We start from the raw sequence: 21131 nt of genomic DNA on the forward strand, positions 1-21131 counted from the left end.
AAAACAACTACTCAATCACATGGGTTAATAGTGATATTATTGGGGATGTAGACTCTAAATGATTACCATAGTGCAAACATCAACAACATGGAAATAGATTTTGATCAACTACACATGTAAAACCAAGTGGAATTGTGCGTCAGCTATGAGGAGTGGAGGGGAGGGGAAGGAAAGAATATGATTCTTGTAACCAAGGAAAAATGTTTTAAATTGACTAATGAAATATAATTTTCAAAAAAACAAACAAACAAAGAATAGTACCATACAAGATGTGACCAAAGGAAGAAGAATGGAAATGAAGAACTGCCTTTCAAATAATTCTATCTTGCATGAGACAAGGGTGATATAAAGATTCTTTAAAGGTGTTGAATATCTTTTAAATGCAGACACCAAAACTTCATACTCCCATACTACTAAGAGGATCATTTCTTCAACAGGGTTCCTTCTGTTGTAGCCCAATTTGCCTTTTCAAATGAATTTTCCTGTTTATTTCAGGGAAGTCAAAGAGGTCCTAATGCATAACATATGTAGGGTATGTGAGTTAATTTTTTAATGATCTTTTCCTTTTTACATTTCTATGCCTCTATATTTTGCAATTAATAACCTTAACACTGTGTTAATGCATTTCTATAAGACTTAATCATTTGATTAAATGGAAAGAAAATTGCCTACTTCATATACATGTGGAAATCTTATAATAGCCTCTTTTCATATTTAGCAGAAAGAGCAATTGAAATGCTTTGTTATGAACTATGTCTTTTTATCTGTTAGAAAGGGAGTATAATTTTTGAATTTATTAAATTGAGAAACTTAATTATTTGATGAGACAAATACCTATTATGTATTCTTTATTTATAACATCAATTTTAGTGATAATGGAAGATAGATTATTCAAGCAAAAAAATCAATATTTCAAACCATTAATTTAATGTCTTGAAAATAATAATCATTAATATTTTTTCTATTATATTAATCGTTTTGGTCTAGTACATTGCAACCTACAGAAACATTAGAAATTATTTTAAAAGTTTTGAAAGTTTAACTAGTTTAAAATTTTTTATTGAAGGCATTATTTTAAAGATAACAGAATTTAAAACATAAACTTATTAATTTGGGTTTACATGACTATGTAGGAACAAAGTGAATTTATATATGAATATCATAAATATTGATTCCAGTATTGCAAATTCTTTCCAATTTGCAAACGGATTGCAGTTGCACATTTCTGTCAATTGAGACAAATTCAACAAAATTATTGAATTTTCTTCATGTTCTCCTGGTTCTGCTCCTTTTATTCTGCATCAATTAATGGGTCATTCCAGTTGCCTTGGAATTCCTCCAGTTTATTATTCCTTTGAGGACAATCGTATTCCAACACCAACATATACCACTATTTGACCAACCATTCCCCAATCAGAGGACATCCCCTCATTTTACAATTTTTTGCCACCAAAAAGACCACAGTTTGAATATTCTTGTACAAGTCATTTTCCTTATTATCTCTTTGGGGTATAAATTCAGTGCTATGGCCTGATCAAAGGGCAGACAGGCTTTTATTGCCCTTTGGGTATAGTTCCAAATTGCCCTCCAGAATGGTTGAATCAATTAATAATTCCACTAGCAATGCAACAATTTCCCAATTTTGGCACATTTACTCCAACATTTATTACTTACCTTTGCTGTTATGTTAGCCAATTGGCTAGTTGTGAGGTGGTACCTCAGAATCATTTTGATTTGCATTTCACTGATTATAAGAGATTTAGAACACTTCTTCATGTGCTTATTAATAGTTTGGATTACTTTATCTGAAAATTACGTATTCACATCCCTTGCACTTTTGTCAATCGGAGAATGGCTTGATCTTTTTTATATAATTGATTTAGCTCTTTATAAATTTGAGTAGATCTTTGTCATAGGTTTTTGATATAAATATTTTCCCAATTTGTTACTTCCCTTCTAATTTTGGTTGCATTGGTTTTGTTTCTATAAAAAACTTTTTAAAATTTAATATAATCAAAATTGTTTATTTTATATTTTATAATTTTTTCTAACTCTTGCTTGATCTTAAAATCTTTCCATTCCCAAAGATCTGACAAATATAGTATTATGTATTCATCTAATTTACTTATAGTTTCCTTCATTGTATTCAAGTCATTCACCCATTCTGAGTTTATCTTGGTGTAGGGTGTGAGATGTTGATCCAAACCTAATCTCTCCCATACTGTCTTCCAATTTTCCCAGTAGTTTTTATTAAGCAGTGGTTTTTGTCCCCAAATCTCAGATCTTTGAATTTTTGCAGACTGTCTTGCTGAGGTCACTTACTCCAAGTCTATTCCATTTATCTTCCTTTCTGTTTCTTAGCCAGTTCCATATTGTTTTGATAACCTTTGCTTTATAGTATGATTTGAGATCTGGTATTGCTAGGCTACCTTCACATTTTTTTTCATTATTTCCCTAGATGGCCTTGATTATTTTGTTCTTCCAAATGAGCTTTGCTATGCATTTTTCTAATTCAGTAAAAATGTTTGTTGGTAGTTCAATTGGGATGACACCAAATAAGTAAATCAGTATGGGTAGGATGGTCGTTTTTATTATGTTAGCTCTCCTTACCCATGGGCAACTAAAGTTTTTTTCAAATTATTTAGATCTAATTGTAATTTAGTGGCAAGTGTTTTGTAGTTGTGTTCATGTAGTTCCTGTTAGTGTCTTGGCAGATAGATTCCTAAGTGTTTTATATTGTCTAGCATGATTTTTAAATGGAATTTCTCTTTCTAACTCTTGTTGCTGAGATGGGTTGGAAATATGTAGAAATGCTAATAATTTATGTGGGTTTATTTTGTATCCTGCAATTTTGCCAAAGTTGTTGATTATTTCCACTAACTTTTCATATCATCTGCAAATAGTGATAGCTTGGTCTCCTCATTGTCAATTTTAATACCTTCGATTTCTTTTTCTTCTCTAATTGCTACTGCTAGTGTTTCTAGTACAATGTTAAATAATAGAGGTGATAATGGGCATCCTTGTTTCACTTCTAATCTTACTCAGAATACTTCTAATTTATCCCCATTTCAGATGATACTTGCTGATGGTTTTATATACATATATACTGCTTGTTATTTTTAGGAAAGGCCTTTCTATTCCTTTATTTTCTATTGTTTCAATAGGAATGAGTATTGTATTTTGTCAAAAAAATTTTTTTCTGCTTCTATTGAGATAATTAAGTGATTTTTGTTGGATTGCTTGTTGATATGGTCAATTATGTGGCACATTTTCCTAATATTGAACCATCCTTGCATTCCTGGTATAAATCTCACCTGATCATAATGAATAATCCTAGTGATGGCTTGCTGGAATCTTTTCCTTAGTATTCTATTTAAAATTTTTGGATCTATGTTCATTAGGGAGATTGCTCTAAAGTTTACTTTCTCTGTTATTGATCTGCCTGGCTTTGGAATCAGTACAATATTTATGTCCTAAAAGGAATGTGGTAGAACTCTTTCTTTGCAAATTATGTCAAATAGTTTGTAGAATATTGGGATTAGTTGTTCATTGAATGTTTGATAGAATTCTTCTGTGAATCCATCTGGTCCTGAGGATTTTTTCTTAGGGAGTTCTTTGATGACTTGTTCAATTTCTTTTTCTGATATGGGGTTGTTTAGGTATTCTCTTTCTTCTTCTGTTAATCTAGGCAATTTACATTTTTGTAAATATTCATCTACATCATATAAATGACCATGTTTATTGCCATATAGTTGGGCATAATAGTTTTAAATGATTGCCTTAATTTCCTCTTCATTAAAGGTGAGGTCTTCCTTTTCTTCTTTGATACACTTAATTTGATTTTCTTCTTTACTTTTTTAAAGGAGATTGACCATTACTTTGTCTATTTTGTTTGTTTGTTTTCAAAATACCAGCTTTTATCATATTTATTAATTCAGTAATTCTTAGATTTTATTAATTTCTCCTTTTATTTTTAGGTTCTCTAATTTAGTTTTCATCTGAGGATTTTTAATTCATTCACTTTCTAGTTTTTTTTTTAATTTGCATGCCCAATTCATTGAACTCTGCCCTCCCTAATTTGTTAATATATAAACTCAAGGATATAAATTCCCCTCTGAGTACTGCTTTGAATATATCCCATAGATTTTGAAAGGATGTTTCATTATTGTCATTTTCTTCAATGAAATTATAAATTGTTTTTATGATTTGTTCTTTAACCAATTTTGGAAAAATCACATTATTTAATTTCCAATTAGTTTTTGATTTGACATTCCATGTACCCTTACTATTATTATTTTTTTCCATTGTGATCTGAAAAGGTTGCACTTATTGTTTCTTCTCTTTTGCACTTGTTTGCAATATTTTAATGCCCTAGTACATGGTCAATCTTTGTGAATGTACGATATACTATTGAAAATAATTTGTATTTATTTTTGTCTCCATTTTTTTCACATATCTATTAACTCAAAATTTTCCAAGATTTTGTACACATATCTTACCTTTTTTTAATTTATTTTTTGGTTTGATTTATCTTGATCTGATAGAAGAAGGTTCAGTTCTCCCACTAGTATAGTTTTTCTATCCATTTTATCCTTGAGCTCCACTAGTTTCTCCATTAGAAACTTGGATGCTATGTCATTTGGTGCATACATGTTGAGTACTAATTATTCCTCATTGCCTATTCTGCCTTTTATCACGATGCAATTACCTTTCCTTTCTCTTTTAACTAGATCTATTTTTACTTTGACTTTCTCAGATATCATATTTGCAACTCCTGCCTTCTTCTTCTCAATTAATTTCCAATATAGTTTGCTCCAACCACTTAACTTCACCCTGTGTGTGTCTACCTTCTTCGTGTGTGTTTTTTGGATACAATATATGATAGGATTTTGGTTTCTAATCCACTCTATTATTTGCTTCCATTTTATGGGTGAGTTAATTCCATTCACATTCAGAGTTATGATTAGGAACTATGTATTTCTCCTCATTTTGATTTCCACTCCAAGTCTTGCCCTTTCTTTTTTCACTATTTCCTTCTACACTATTGGTTTTTTTTAAATCAGTCCCTCTATTTCCCACCCTTATTTTGCTTCCCTTTCCCCCTTTGTATTTCCCTCTTATTTTTATTTACAGACTTTTTAAATGACCCCACCCACACTCTTCCTCCTGTAAAGGGTAAAATTATGGCTGACACTGAATATATAATTAATTTTAGGGCTCCGGGAATTTTATTTATAAAAATCCTAATAAAAAACCCAAAAAATAAAATACCCAATTAAGCTGCCAAATTTTATCATGATTTAATTGATATAGTAGAGAAGATTAAGAAGAAGGGAGAAGAAAAGGGTGAAGGATTCTCCCCACACACACACCTGGCTGGTACCAGACGGGAAGATTAAAAGGTCTAGAAAGTAAGGGTTTGGAGTGTGAAGGAGGAAGGAATCAACCTCAACTCCAAAAAGGGGCTCAGCTGAGATGCCTGAACCTATATCAGGTCAAAGACAAAACTCACTGCCAAGACCCAGACAATAACTGCCACCACTCCCAAGATGTTGGAACGCCTAGCACACTGCCAGCCAGTCACCTCTCCAGGGGAAGAGAGAGAGAGAGGCAGGAAGTGATGTGCCTCGTATGGACATTTTTACATCACTTTTCTGTGTCTCATCTGTACCAATGAGGACTTAGCTTGACTTAGGACAGCCCAAAGGTCTGTCCTTTTTTTGCACATGTCTGTTGAAGGCCATCTCCTCAGATAATTAAATTTTGAGTTTGATGCAGACCTTCAAAACCTTGTTAAACTGAGTAGGGTGGAGAATGTAAAGTTTCCAAGATCTGATTCTGTTATTCCAAGTATCTCCATTGTTATTGATCAGGAAATAGCTAACTCAAATCTTCTAAAGAATTGTCTGATTAGGGTGGAATAGTTATAAAATTCACACTCTCTTGTATTGCTTCCCTCCCCACTACTTTCTTTGTTACCCTTCTACTTCTCTATAGGATATGAGTCAATTCTCTGCCCCAATCCATCTGATTTTTCTTCCCTCATTGAGTCAATTTCAATGCACATAAGAATTAAGTGTTTCCCGTCTCTAGCCTCTTTACCCTACTGGTGTATTGGTGTTCTCCCCCACTCCCACCATGCACTTCTTTATGACATATAAATTTATCCCATCTTATTTCTTTTCCCATTTCTCTTAGTATTAACTTCTTTTTTACCTCTCATTTTATATATGTAGATATTTATGCATACATAAACACACATATATATGTATATATGAATATATATATAGTAATATTTATTGGGAGAGATGGGGAGGATATGAAGAACGGGGGATAATTGGAGGTTTGTAGCAGGGTATGGAGGAGTTTAAGGAGAGAGGGAATGTTGCTTGGTGAGGCAAAGGAGAGAGATGCCCCCTGCCAAAAGGAAGTAGCAGGGGTCTGATAAGGACTGTTTGTCTTGAATGACTGAACTGATGTTCAGCTCCCTCTATGCCCCAGAAGAGATAGTCCACTTATCTGACTGTGAATTCAAATAATATAAAGTTTAGTAACCAGTTGGGTTTGAAGATTTTTCCTTGGCTACAGAGCTAAGGCCAGGCCTCATAGGCTGGTGGCAGGTTTCTCCCACTCCTATCTACTTTATATCAATCCTCGCTTTGTCGAATTCAGAATTGTAGCGGTAGACAGAAAGCAAAAAAGAATAGTTCTAACTTTCAGAAGCCTGTGTCTTTGGGCTGAACAGAGTAGAGGTACTCCACTCCAGACTGGGCTAAATGAGCTCATCACTCCTCCAACACCTGGAAGGAAGTGCTAGTCACAAGATCCAACTGCCACTCCAAATTGCTCCTTCCCCCACCAACTGTCAGTCTTTTTTTCCTTTCCACAATATATACACACACATATACATTTTATGGTGTTTCATACTATAAAGTTCAGCACTGTTCCCTCTAAGTATAGTTCTTCTAGCTCCCCAGGTGATAATAATAACTTTTAAGAGTTACCAACAGCCTATTTTCTTATAGGGATACAAATCTTATTAACTTAATGGGTCCCTTAAATAAATGTTGTTTTTTTTTTGTTTTTGTTTTTTTTAGTTTTTGTTTTATTTTCCCTTTCTTAATTACCTTGTGTTGATTTTCTCCAGTTTTGCATTTGGGCATCATATTTTCTTTTCAAGTCAGAACTTTTCTTTATGAATGTTTGGAAGTCTTTTATTTTATTAAATGACCATACTTTCCTCTGCAAGAATATAGTCAGTTTTGGTGGATAATTGATTCTTGGTTATAGACCTAGTTTTCTTGCTTTCCCAAAAATCATATGCTATGCTTTTTGTTTCTTCATTGTAGATGCAGCCAGATCCTGTATCCTGACTGTGATTCCATGGCATCTGAATGACCTCTGGTAGTTCTTGAATTTGGCTATAACAATCCTGGGTGTTGTCAATTGAGGATTAAGTACGGGAGATGATCTGTGGATTGTTTCAAGCTCCACTTTTCCCTATTGCTCTGGAATGCTGGGGCATTTTTCTTGGATAATTTCCTCTAGAATGATGTCCACATTTTTTCTTTTGTTATGATCTTCTGGTAGTCCAATGATTCTTAAGTTATCTCTCCTGGACCTGTTTTATAGATCTTCTGTTTTGTGGATGAGGTGTTTCATATTTTCCTCAATTTTTTCATTCTTTTGATTTTGTTTTATAGTTTCCTATTGTCTCGTGAAGTTGTTTGCTTCTAGTTATTGTATTCTAGTTCTTAAAGACTGAATTTCATCCCTGGATTTTTGGTCATCCTTCTCCTTTTGGTCTGATTTTTTAGAGGTCATCTTTCATCTTCTTTGCCTTATCTTTCATCTTTTTGGCATCATTTTCAAACTGATTTATTTTGGCTCTCAAGATAATATTTTCTTTTTCCAGATGATTTATTTTGCTTTTTAAGTTCTTTTCCCAGTTGTCCTCAGCCATTCTTAATTGTTTTTTGAATTATATTTTGCATTCTTCCAAAGCCTGTATTCTCCCCTGTATTTGCCTGTAATTTTGCTCCTCTCATTATGTATTGGTTCTGTGGGTTTGGGCTGTTCTCTCCTAAGGGTGCTTCTCCTATGCTCTGCAGATTGATCATCTTAGTCAGATCTTCCCCTGCTGACAGTAGAAGCTGAAAAGGAGCTGGGCTTTCTGCCCTGCTATAAAGATGAATGCTTGTACTTTGTTGCACTCTTTGCCTTGGGGCCTAGTCAGCAAGGCTTTCAGATCTGTCTGTGGGGGAGGTGTGTGGGAGCTTGAGCTTCCCTTTCCTCTGAAGGCTTCCTGTCTGAACTATTGATAAGATTAAGACCAAGACAGACTTGATCTGCAGAGTTAAATGTACCCTGAGGCTGAAACCTTGAAAAGGGAGCCAGCAAGTTGGAGAGCCTTGGCTGTGACTAGGCTACCTGCTTTGCCCTTCTCCTCCAGCTGCCTCTATGCCACCTGTGTTTAATGCCCTGAGCCTGACACATCTGCACCAGCAATGTACTCCCTCCATACTAGGGCTCTTGCCCTTCCAGAGATTCCACCCATAACTGGAGGCTCAGCTTTGAGCTTTGTAGGCGTGGGAGAGGTCCTGGGACCTTCGTTTTTCCTTCCCCTTAACCCCATGTGTTCTAGAGTACAAGCTTTTTGGGGGATGTACCTTTTAAGTTGAGTCCAGGAAGAGGGTTCCCTAGCTTTGTCCTTTTATTAGATTTGGTTTTCAGTCTCTTTGAACCATTGTGGTTTTGATTTGGTGAGGAAGGGTTTGCAGAGATCTGAGCTATTGATGCCTCTAAGCCACCATCTTGACTCCATGTGTATACTATTCTTTATGCTTGTTCTCTATTTCATCTTTTTCTTTTCCTCTCTTTAGAGCTGTAAATAGAAGATTGAGGAACCTGATAAGAGTAAGTATACTTATGCTAAATAGGTAATATTTTCCTACCTGGAGTATCTTTTATCTGTTGAAGGGTTCAAGATTATTTCAAATGAAATACTCGAATTAGAATTGTTTTTCTTTCTAGCTTACTTTCTAGCTATATATATATATATGTATATGTATATGTATGTGTATATACATATATATGAACCCAGATATTCTAGAAAAATAGTTAATAATCTAAAAATGAGAGCATGTGATTGTTTAATAAACAAAAATTAATATTATGAATCATTCTTACATTTAAAATGATTGAATTTACTTTACCCTGAGAAGTATACTTTTTCTCTTTCCTTTTCTTAGAGTAATGAAGCAAAGAATTAAATTTTGTAAATATTTTTCCATTTACAAACTATCAGATTTTTTTCCAATAGAAATAAAGCTTCCAATTTAATTTAGAGGAAATAAAATTTCAGTGTTATCCATGTATGTTTTCAAAAGAAACAAGTAGGAATTTTTGACCCCCATTGCCTAGCCCTTACCACTCTTCTGCCTTGGAGCCAATACACAATATTGACTTCAAGATGGAAGGTAAGGGTTTAAAAAATGTTAAAAGGAATAGAGTTCTGACATTGGAATAGTTTTTATCATATATTTATCCTTTGATTTATTTACATTTTCCTTCAAGAATTTGAGTGTTTTGCCATTTAATACATATGTTCCAATTGATATTAATTCATTGTTTATGGCACCTCAAAAACATACAGCTTCCTTTCTGTCTTAAAATCAATATTAACTATAATGAATCCAAGGCAGAAGAGTGGTAATGACTAGGCAACTGGGGTTAAATGACTTCTCAAGTGTCACATATCTAGGCCTGTCTGTAGCCAAGTTTGAACTTATGTCTATGGTACTGTAAGAGAGGGTTTGAGATCTTGAAAGGAAAATGAACTTGGAAGAGCTACAGGAGTCTATAGCAGTGGGGGATGGGTAAAAAGGAACATAGAACTTTGGAGAGAGAGGTGATCCAGGAGTTGAAAAACTGACTTCTGTCTGGAAACACACATCAGAGAAGCAGACTCTGGCTAAATCTCCAACTCAGTGATCTCTTTCCCTGTTATTCCTGCTCCCAGATCCTCAAAAGAAGACAAGTCAATTGGGCAGGACTTTGAAACACAAGCTGTCCACTAAATAAAAAGATTTCTTTTAACCTCCTTGAAGTTTGAACTTGGGGACACTCACTGTGCAGCCAAGAACCAGAGTTTCTTTACTCTGACCCCAAGGGGTTCAGGTGAACCAAAACTTGATCTGCCTGACTTGGAGGGAAAGTTAGTAGTTAGATAGGGACCCCTTCTCCCTCCTTCCTTCTTGAACCTCAAATTCCTACCCTCTACCTGTCCTGTTCATTTTCAATTTCCCTCAAATAAATTTAGTTAATAGGACCCAGAAACTGAATCAAACCTTCATTAGAGGGAAGTTTGAGATTGGGGGGGAGAGTTCTCTCCCCAGAAAGACAGAGGCAGATCACCATAAGCCTTTTCAACACAATCCTTCATAGAACCCATCAGTTAAGAGTTGAAGACAAACCCATCCTCCTTTCTTGCCCATGATTTATCAATCACCTCCTCACTCTGTCCCTGCCTTGGAGAGAGAAGACTATATTCCCTTTTCACCTTTCTTCCTTTGCCATAAATCTCTCCCCTTTCTATTCTCTCTATTACAGTACCTTTTACAAGGTACAGATGCAATACATATATTTTTTATTCAGGTCTATTATTTCCTTTTATTTCATTTGAGATAATGAGTACCTCTTTTCTTCAGCCAAAACATAAAATATATTTTGCTATAGCCCCTTATTTTGATTATTTATCTGTCTTCTTTTTTTCAAGTATTTCTCTTATAAGAAACATATGTTCAGATTCTGGTTTCTAATATATTCAGTTGTAATTTGGAGCATTTTTATTTGATTTTATGTGTTACTTCATTCCATTAACAGTCATAGTTATGATGGCCAACTCTGTATTTCCCTCCACCTTATTCTCTTCTATTTATCCTTCAATTTTTTTATATTCTTAAAGTCTCAAAAATCTGTTTTCCTTCTAACCACTATCTGACTTAATTTATCTTCCCTCTATTCACGCTCTCTTTTCTCATAGCATTTTCTCATCCTATTTCCCTATCAAGTAAAATCAATCTTTATACCCAACCAGGTGTGTTCTTCCTTCTTTGAATAAGTCCAGAAGAAAGTAAGGTCCTTTTGTTGCCTTCTCCTACCCTCCTCTTGTCATTTCCCCTTTCATTCTAAGATATCTTCCTTGTACATCTTTTTTATTTAAGAAAATTTCCATTTTCTTCCTTTACCTTCCCCCTTCTTCCAGTGCATCCATCTTTGTCACCTTTCTATTTATTTTTATTTCTATTTAGTTATTTCTATTTGTTTTATATTTATTCTATTTTCTTTAGAGAATATTAATGATGAAAAATGAAATAGATTATTTTGATGACATCAAATTAAAAAATTGTACATATAAAACCAATGCAAGCAAGATTAGAAGGGAAACAACATATTTTGGGAAAAATCTATTGCAGGTGTCTCTGACAAAAGTCTTATTTCAAATATATGGAGAACTGAGTCAAATTTATAAGAATACAAAGCATTTCCCAATTGAAAAATAGTCTAAAGATATGAATGAACAGTTCTTAGAGGAATAAAGTAAAACTATCTATTGAGTATGAAAAAAAAGGCTCCAAATTACTATTGATTAGAGAAATGCAAATTAAAACAACTCTGAGATACTATCTCACACCTATCAGACTGGCTAAGATGACCAAAAAGGGAAATGATAAATATTGTAGGAGAAGTGGGAAAGTTGTACATTTACTACATTAGTACACTGTAGGTGGAACTATGAACTGATTACAACCCTTATGAAGAACTATATGGAACCACATTCCATGTACATAAAATTATGTATACCCTTTGACCTAACAATATAACTTCTGGCTCCATATCCCAAAGAGAGATCAGATATGAGGGTAATGGGTCTATCTGTCCCAAAATATTTTAGCAGCTCCTTTTATAGTGGCAAAGAATTGGAAGCTAAGGGTTTGTCCATGGATGGATGGATGGATGGATGGGGGATGGATGACCAAGTTTTGGTATATGGTTGTAATGGTATACTAGCAAACCACAAGAAATGATAAGCAGTATGACTTCAGAAAAACCTAGAAGGTCTTATACGAAATAATGCAATGTGAAATAAGCAGAATTGGGAGAGCAATGTATACAGTAACAAAAATATTTTAAAATAATCAGCTATGAAAGCTTAAGATTATCATCAAAGCAAGTTCCCAATCTATCTACAGGGGACTCATGATGAAAAATGCTATCCCTAGCCAGTGAAGGAACTGTTGGAGCCTTATTGCAGATCAAAGCATGGTATTTCCTTCTTGAAGTTTCTTTTTTTTTAATATGTGTGATAAGTGTATTCTGCCATTTAATGAGTAATGTGGAAATAAATATGTCTTGAATGAAAGTACTTGTATAACCTATATCAGATCACTTACTGCCTTAGGGTGGAAGGGAGAAAATTTGAATCCAAAAATGACAGAAAACAATTGTCAATTTTTTTCTGTGTAACTGAAAAAAGGAGTTCATATGAACATAATAAAAATCCTAAACTCTGAATGTGTATTATAAAAATTCAAGTTATTTGGTGAGTTCCTTGTGCATTCACAGTGGTCTCTTGAGAAAAAGCTCTTTCTGCATCAATAATGACGGGAATTAAAGAAAATTACCTAAGGTTCTTTATGGGTAGAGAAAAAGAATATTTCACCAAATGTACAGATAATTCCAATTACTCATAACTGCTATATCATCCCTTGGTGCCATGCTTATGTTTTCTTTTCTTAACTCTTCATCTCTCTCTTCTTATAATAAGCAAATGTAGTTTACTTATATGGCAGTATACCTTCTGATTCCTTCTCCATTCATCATCTCTGGCATTTTTCAATTGTATATTGGATTTCAAGTAAGGACTAAGGAATTCATGATATACAATGTTACTCTGCATTGTCCTTTTGTCCCTGTCTTTTGCACAAGGCATATGCTTCTAGCAGGTGCAATGCAATCATGGATTTAATTTCACTACATCATAGATTCAAGAAAAGTCTCTTAAAATTCCCTGGGCTTCAGTTTATTAAGTCATAAAATAAACAGTTTAGATGTTTTTGTCCTTTCTAGATAGATAGATAGATAGATAGATAGATAGATAGATAGATAGATAGATAGATAGATAGTGTAATGGTGCTATTCAACTTTATCAACTTCACTTACTTGAATTAGGGTATCCATTTCTCATAGCTTGTTACAATCATTTTGTACCTATGTCAATATAACTGAGCCTATATGTTTGATTGCTATATTATTTATTTACTTTTAGATTTTATTTTCTATGATGTTCTGGGTATGAGGGCAGCTATGCCTTTGAACTATATTGCAAGTATTTTATATTGTAAATTACTTAGTACACCTTTTTAATATAAACTCTTGATTAGATTTGAAAATTTTCAAGTAAATTTTTATTGTTAATACTACTCATTTTTGCTCCTGGGGTTTCAATTTGTATTTTAAGTTGTGGTCTAGAAAGTCAAATCATATTTTAAGTTGCCATATCCTTAATTAGTTTTACACTTCCTAAATCTGTTTTTCTATGCAGAATTATTTTCCTTTGATGGATGGGAGTGCAGAAAACAAACTTATATCTCTAAGATCTTTAGTTTCTTTCCCAATTCTTCACAATCTCTCCCCATGCCTTTTAACTTTTTCTAGGCATATTATTTCTTTGTAACTGAATCAGCAAATGTTAGTAATAGTCATTCATTTTGAAAAAGGTTTAGTATTTTCCAGAACTTATTAAATACATGTTTCTTAAACAAAAGTAAAACTATTTTCAGTCATATATAAATACATTTTTCAGTACCTATCAGCAAGGAGTCAGCAACCAAGACTATACATGTCTTCTTTCTCCAATGTATATTGGCCATTTTTTCAATGGACAGCATCTGTTGAACTTCAGCATCATAACCTGAAATGGAAGTAGTTGCTTCCACTTCTAAACATTATCTTTATAAAGAGAATCAAATTTCTTTTATTTCTATGATTGTTTGAGTTTACTTATCCACATTTCCCTGAACCAATGAAACTTGTGGTTTCATGACATCTTACTACCATCTAAAAGTGTTCAGTAATCCTTTTAATCTCTCCTCTGCATGAAATTCTCTATCCCTTCTTTATTCTGAAAAGTCAAGATTCCCCTTGGTCACATCAGATCCTTTTTCTTCTTTATTTTGGCTCTGAAATGTCTTCCATTTGATTTTTTAAAGTAGAATTAATTAAAAATGAACAAAACAAACAAAAAAGTCATTTGTTAGCTCTGTTTACCTATGCCACTGCCAGGCATTCCTCCTCTTATTTTCTCTTCTATGAGGGAGAAAAGGCTGAAATTTAAGCATTAATATGAGAATCTTGTTTCTTTTGCTTGCCAGGATCAATAACTTATCAGTCAAGATAATGTAAAGAATAGAACAACTTTTAAAACAATATATCCATTATTAGAGAGGAAGTTACAAAATGTCTTTGAAGAATAAATTGAAAGCCAGAAATCTATGTCTTAGTTGATTATTTTAAGTCATTGATAGGTGCACAGAGAGTATCCTTGTGATTAGGGCTGTCTCCTAATTGAACAAAGCTCAGTGGTCAGTGTACAGAGATTGAATTTCCATCCAGAGTTCTGTTTTCTAGCAGAAAAGGGTGTCTAGAGCCTGACATCTGCCTGTGAATTTGAACCTTAGGAGGTCAAAATATTTAGAAACAGGAATGTACTAGATTCTACTTAAACTGTCTATTGAGAGCTGACTGTTAAACATTCACTGTAAAAAAAAAAACTCAGAAATGACCAAGTTCTATAAATCAGTTTCTGTTTTATTTTGTAAATTATCAAGATTTAGGAAAATGATGTTGAAAAATTACTAATGTAGTTATAATATAAAACTTGATTAGGTATTTTCACCTAATTTTAAATATTCAATATTTACTAGCACATCATTGAACAGAAGGTTGATCAAGAAGAATAATCAAGAGAATTTACCTACTGGAGCAGTGTCTTCTTTTCATAGATTTATAATAATAATAAAATGTTAATACATCAAATATAACAAAACTGTTCAATTCTTATTTCACTTCTAATTTCCTCAATATAAAGAATTATCTTTATCTTTTAATATAAGAACATCTATGAGTAATATGGAGTTAATACCCAAGAAAAGTAAGGAGACACATTAAGAGAGGAACTAGAAACTTGACTGGTTCATGGAATTTAGCCCCTGAATTATGTCCTCAGATACTGAAGGAACTGGTAGATGTAATAGTTGATTTAAATTTGGAAACATAGTAAGTGATCTTTGAAAGAAAATGGAAAATGAAAGAAGTACCATTGGGCACAAGAAGATCAAGTTTTTCAATTTCCAGAAAAGTAGGATAATCTAACCTTGAAAAGGTGAATTTGAATTCTATTCATGGTCAATAGATAGATGATACTAATAAAGAGATTGTTATTATAGATATAGAAATGTAATCAGTGACATAAAGTTCATGGCCTCATCAAGGACAGATAATGTCAAGCTAAACATATTAATTGTTTTAATATGGTTACTAAACCTTTGTATCAATATTGTCTAGTATTTTAAAATATTTGTTAAAATATCTTATAATAATTTCTGAAAAAAGATGGAGAGATGTGGGTTAGGTGATAGTACAATCTTAGATTTTAGGTAATAATTGAAAGAGGACCCAAAGAGTAGCCATTAATGGCTTCATGTCAATTAGGAAGTAAGGAAAGAAAGGGAAAAAAAGGGGGGAAAGGGAAGTAAGAAAGAAAAGAAGAAAGGGAGGGAGGGAGGCAGGAAAGAATGGAGGGAAGAAGAGAGATAGGAAGGAAGGGAGGAACAAAGGAAGGAAAAAGGGAGGAAGGAATAAAGGAAGGAAGAATGAAGGAAAGAAGGAAAGAAAGAAGGAAGGAAAGCATATGATGGCCCTCTTTTTTTGATATTTTTCTTGTGTGTTTTTTTTAAATATTGGTTTCATCAATAGATTAGATAAGGACATAGATGTCATGTTTAAAATTTGCACACAATCCAAAGCTTTCTGGGATAGGTGATACATTACATTACAGAGCTGGTACTAAAAAGATCTTAACTGTTTGTTAAAACACAGGACCAAATGTAAAGAGATGAAATCTAATATCAACAAATGTATAGTTTTTTTTTCTATGATTCAAAACAAATCAACTTCACAAGAGTAAAGAAAAAAGGTGAACCTTGACAGCATTTCTTCTTAAAATGATTTTAGATTATTAGAAATGTTAAATCATTCAAATATTTATTAAGTGCTTACTGGTTCTGTGAACTATACTAGATGCTAGGAATACTGATAAAAAAACTGAAGCTATTTCGGATTTGACATTAAACTCAATTCAAAGCATCTAAATATGATATGAGAGCCACCCCACCCCAATAAACTAATGAATTATTGGGCTCCATTTAATGTATTAACATACAGAAATAAGTTAACTACGCATTGCCCTCTGTATAGGGGGTATATTTGGTATCATAATTTTTGGAGTGACATTGATAAGCTGGAGAACACCCAGAGAAGTTTGACATATGGAAAAGGCTGGATTTAACATTGTATAAAGATTAATGGGAAGAACTGGGGATATTCCTGGATAAGACACAAAGAGGATAGAGTTTCTACCTTTAAATATGTGAAAGGTGTTCATGTGAAGATAAATTAATCTTACTCTATTTGCCTGCTGAGTGCAGAACTAAGATCACTGGATGGAAATTAAAAAGTAACAAATTTAGGATTATTATAAAGAAAAATAACAACTTCCTTATAGAACTATTCTACAGAGATATGATTTACCTTGTCATAATAGGGTCCCCATTATTGATGTTTTTCAAGCAGAGCCTGAATATGAGGCAGAGGAATATTTACCCAGCCATAGTTTAGACTAGTTTGCCATTATCTTAATGTTCCCATCTCTAATTTTGTATATGGGAATCACTAATTTAATAAAGACTGAATTTTCATAGACCTCATCCAGTTCAAGTCTATCATTTAACTTCTATAGAAGTTTACTGAATGACACATGCAAATTCAGCTAATAATTAATGAATCGTGATAGAATATTCTGGTATTTAAACACATCAAATTGATCAAGAAGTTTAATCAATTTAAAATGGTGCCAGGAAGTGAAACTTTATGTGGATTATTTCTCCCTAAGAGTCTGGGAGTCCATTCATTAAGATTCAGAGATTTGTTGTCTTATTCATACATACATCACTGAAAATTAATGATTATGAATACCTAGGAGGCTCAGTGGACTGAGAACTAGTCATAAAGACAAGAGATCCTGAGTTCAAATCTGGCCTCAGACATCCCATGTTTCTATGACCCCACTGAGGCTTTACCTCTCTTCTGCTTTGTAACCAATACACAATACTGATTTTAATATAGGAGGTAAATATTTTAAATGAATGATTAAATTTTATTACATTAAGACTAAGAATGGCTCAGGATTTAGTAATTTTTAGACATATTTCTATATTATCTATCCATGGGAAAAGATCTAACTATCCATAGTTAAATTGATTTAGAATGAACTTAGTATAAATCTGAGAGGATGCATTTGTCCCTGGAAAGGATACTTGCCTATAATTGTAGAGCCCTCCTATATATCAACTTCAAAATCTCACAATCATAGCATAGATATGGCAAAGCCATACAACCCTAAATTTAGAAGCATCAGGTCTAATGGTGGAGTAAGATGTTTCACTGGACTCCAAAGGGTTAAACTTAGCTATGTAAAGGAAGTCAAAGAAGCATACTCATTTATATGTATTCTCAATCAGGTGTCTCAAGATAGAGGGAAGTAGGAGGTAAAGTAGAAGTTTTTGAAATGTCAGCCACTGGAAGAGAGTAAAAAGCTGACATTTGCTAATACTATAAATTATTAAAAGAGTGCATGTTTTGTGAAAAGGGCTCTCCTATCTAGCAAAACCATGTTTCTCTACAGCAGGAGGTAAATCCATATTATTATAAGATTTGTAAGAGTTCTTTTGGGGGGAAGTGAGATACTAGGAAGAGAATTGCTTCAATTCCTTATGAGCTATTTAAAAAAAAATAAGTTGTTTTACTTGAGTATGTGAATGGCTGTTCTATATTTGATATGAATTGTTAGCATTATGGTTTTTGTGGAAAGTAGGTCTCAAGTCAAGTATACAATCAACTAATAAGCACCATAAATATGCCAGGCAATACACTGAATGCTGAGAATACAAAGAAAGGCTCATGAATGAGTAGGAATGATAGAGAGGGAAAATCTCCTGGTGAATATGTATTTGAATTAAATCACTTGAGAATATAAAGAGTTTTGTCTTGCCAAGAAGTGCTATCTCTTGTGAGACAGGTATGAAAGAGCAAATAGTGATGGAATATATTTAAGTGATATGAGATGATATGGGGAAAGAGAGAGCTGTTAGTGAATGGAAGCAAATTATTTTATGGTAAGTTTTGCAATTGTGAAGTCTAAGGGAGATGGAGGCATGAGAGGTATGAATAAAAAGGTTTGGGGAAGATTATGATGGGATGAATAAAAGACAAGGTAAGATCATCAGTCGAATAAAAGAATAATTTAGAGTGGAACTGGCTTACCAATGGACTAAGTTTAGGAAGACAGAATAGTATAGTCCATGCATGGGAACTAAGGAGTACATGATACGAGTGTAGAAAGAAGTTTGAGTATCAAAGACAGAGAGAAATGTGGAATAGCAATGTACTGTAATATTTTTATCACAAATGTAAATTTCAAAATTTATTAATATGGATATGACACATTTATCACCAATAGCAAGATTAAAGATAGGGTCAAATTGGTGTGTATTTGAGGAGGGTCTAAGAATAAGTTATGAGAAATGGGTAGTTGATAGTCTGAAAGTTTCAAGCAATTGAGGAAGTATCAATATGTATGTCAAAATTTCCTTATATGTAGCGGAAAAATCAGGTGGAGAGAAAGACAATGATCTAGGCATAGGTCATCAAAGAAAGAAAGGATGTATCCTGGAAGGTTGCTAGATGACTTGATTGGGTAGTACATATGGATTGAATTAACTTCTTCACAAGAAGAGAGGTTACTGAATAATGGTAGTAGATGAAGAGCAAGAAAATGACTTAAGGAACAAGAAATATTTAAAATTCTCCACCTCAGCTAGTAATTGGAATGAGAGGGATATGCAGAAAAGTGAAAGCATTATTAAAAAGTATGGTAGGGGAGATTATGTTATTGGGGGGAAAGCAATTTTAAGTGAGAGTCAGAATGGGGAAAGAAAGGGTAAAGGAATACTTAAGGTAAGGTTTGTTACCTATGAGACAGGCATTTCAAACAGTAGTAGGGATGGACAGTTTAAATTTGGGACATTAAATGGAGGACATTGGGTTGAAGAGAATCTGAACAAGGTAGGGTGGAGGATTAGGAATTGGATGACTATAGACTGGGCTCTGAGACCATGTCATAGGAAAATGATAGCACCTAAGTTTTCTCTAGGAGATGGGCATCAAGTTGGAGTTTTCTAATGAGGTCATATAGTACTATAGTGTAGGAAACTGGAGATTGAACTATGTATGTAGCAGCAAGTTCAAGTAAGCTGATAAGTAGAGGTAACTCAGCAGAAGGCTACTTCTTCCCCTCTCAGACAGAAAGGCTCTCAAACAGGTCAGGCACATAAGAAAGTGGAGAGGTTCTAATAGTATGACAATTCTCTCTTCCATCAGCCAGTCTGGGTTAGTAGTTAAAGGGTCCAGATCTATATTTTCTTCTTGTATTTGGACCTCAATGGAATGGTGTTTCTGTTCTTCCTAGGCATGGAGGCAGGCCAGGAGAGCAGTGGAGGAAGTAGAATAAAATAGTATTTCTATCTTTCCCCAACATTCAGACCGTACCAGGTTAGGCAAAACTAGGGAACTAGGAAGAAGAAAAAAAATATTTTTAACCTTTTAGTGGAGGGAAATTGATGGAAAAGTGTTTCTGTCTTTCCTAGGCACGCAGGCCAAGCCAAGAGACTGAGGCAAAAGTAAGTTGGAATATATTTTGCTTCTCAGGAAAACTAAGCCAGGAGATCAAGTGAGGAAAAAAAAAAAAAGAGTGGAATGGCATCTGTATTCTCAAGCACAGCAGGCCAGGGGAGCAGAAAGAATAACTCTATGCAATGGTGTTGTGTTTGTTTGTTTTTTATTTGTGTGTTTGTGTTTGTTTTCTTTTTCTTCCTAGGCAAGCAAAACCAGGAAACCAGATAGAGTGAGCAGAATCGAAAGGTATTTACACCTTTCTCAGGGTGGTTGTCTCAGGGAGACAAGAAGATAAGCTAAGCCAGGCTAGAGACCTATGAAAGGACATTTCCTTTCTTCCACAATAGGTGGGGCCAGTTATAAATGGGGACTTAGTTATGTACCATATCCCTAGGTTCCCTGAAGAAGCACCATGTGGGGATGAAAAAAACACTACAACGTGGGAGCAAGTCCAAAGTTGAGTGGTTTCTGAAAGTCAAAATCTTTGAGGCTAATAGGACCTATGATAAATTTATACTTCTCAGGACATAAATTTGAAGCTTCTCTCTCACAGAGGATGGTAATATTCAGGAAGTTTATAAAGCTGGGTTCCAGAATTCTCTAGGAATTTTGTATTTTTGCTGAAATTCGCTTTTATGTAAGAATCTAAGTCCACAGTGGCGTTTCAACCAAAGTCTCAAGTATTTATTTGAGATTTCACTTGTTGAACCATCAAATTCATTATGCTCCCCTTATAGACTCTGTTCTAAGCTATTTAATATCTGAGTCAGGCAAGATTCATATATCTCCAATGGGAGTTCAGCTCTTTGTTCTTTCTGACAACTGTTAAAAAGTGTTTTCATCTGCTTCTGTGGCACAGTGCATTGAATAAGGCATATGTAATCATGTTAGAGATCCTTCTTGGATTCAGAAATTTTAGGGCAGATATGTGATATGATATATTTTGGACACAGATAACATATTTGTGGTTTATCTCAGAATAATTTCTATGCAAATATGCAAAATATACAAAGACACATGTACACAAACACACAAATAAATAGAACTCTTTCTTTTTT

The 21131-nt window shown here is 33.8% G+C and overlaps 1 long non-coding RNA gene across 1 annotated transcript in view; it reads left to right on the forward strand.

Annotated features, from left to right (window-relative positions):
- Positions 1 to 11437: 11437 nt before the first annotated feature.
- The window catches only part of LOC130458464 (uncharacterized), a 33182-nt gene continuing 23488 nt past the window's right edge, over positions 11438 to 21131 (forward strand). The window contains exon 1 of the long non-coding RNA XR_008917780.1: positions 11438 to 12327. This is a non-coding gene — a long non-coding RNA (uncharacterized LOC130458464). The remainder of the gene's footprint in view (positions 12328 to 21131) is intronic.

The sequence above is a fragment of the Monodelphis domestica genome, chromosome 3 (assembly GCF_027887165.1).
Source record: "Monodelphis domestica isolate mMonDom1 chromosome 3, mMonDom1.pri, whole genome shotgun sequence".
In the NCBI taxonomy this organism is placed as follows: domain Eukaryota; kingdom Metazoa; phylum Chordata; class Mammalia; order Didelphimorphia; family Didelphidae; genus Monodelphis; species Monodelphis domestica.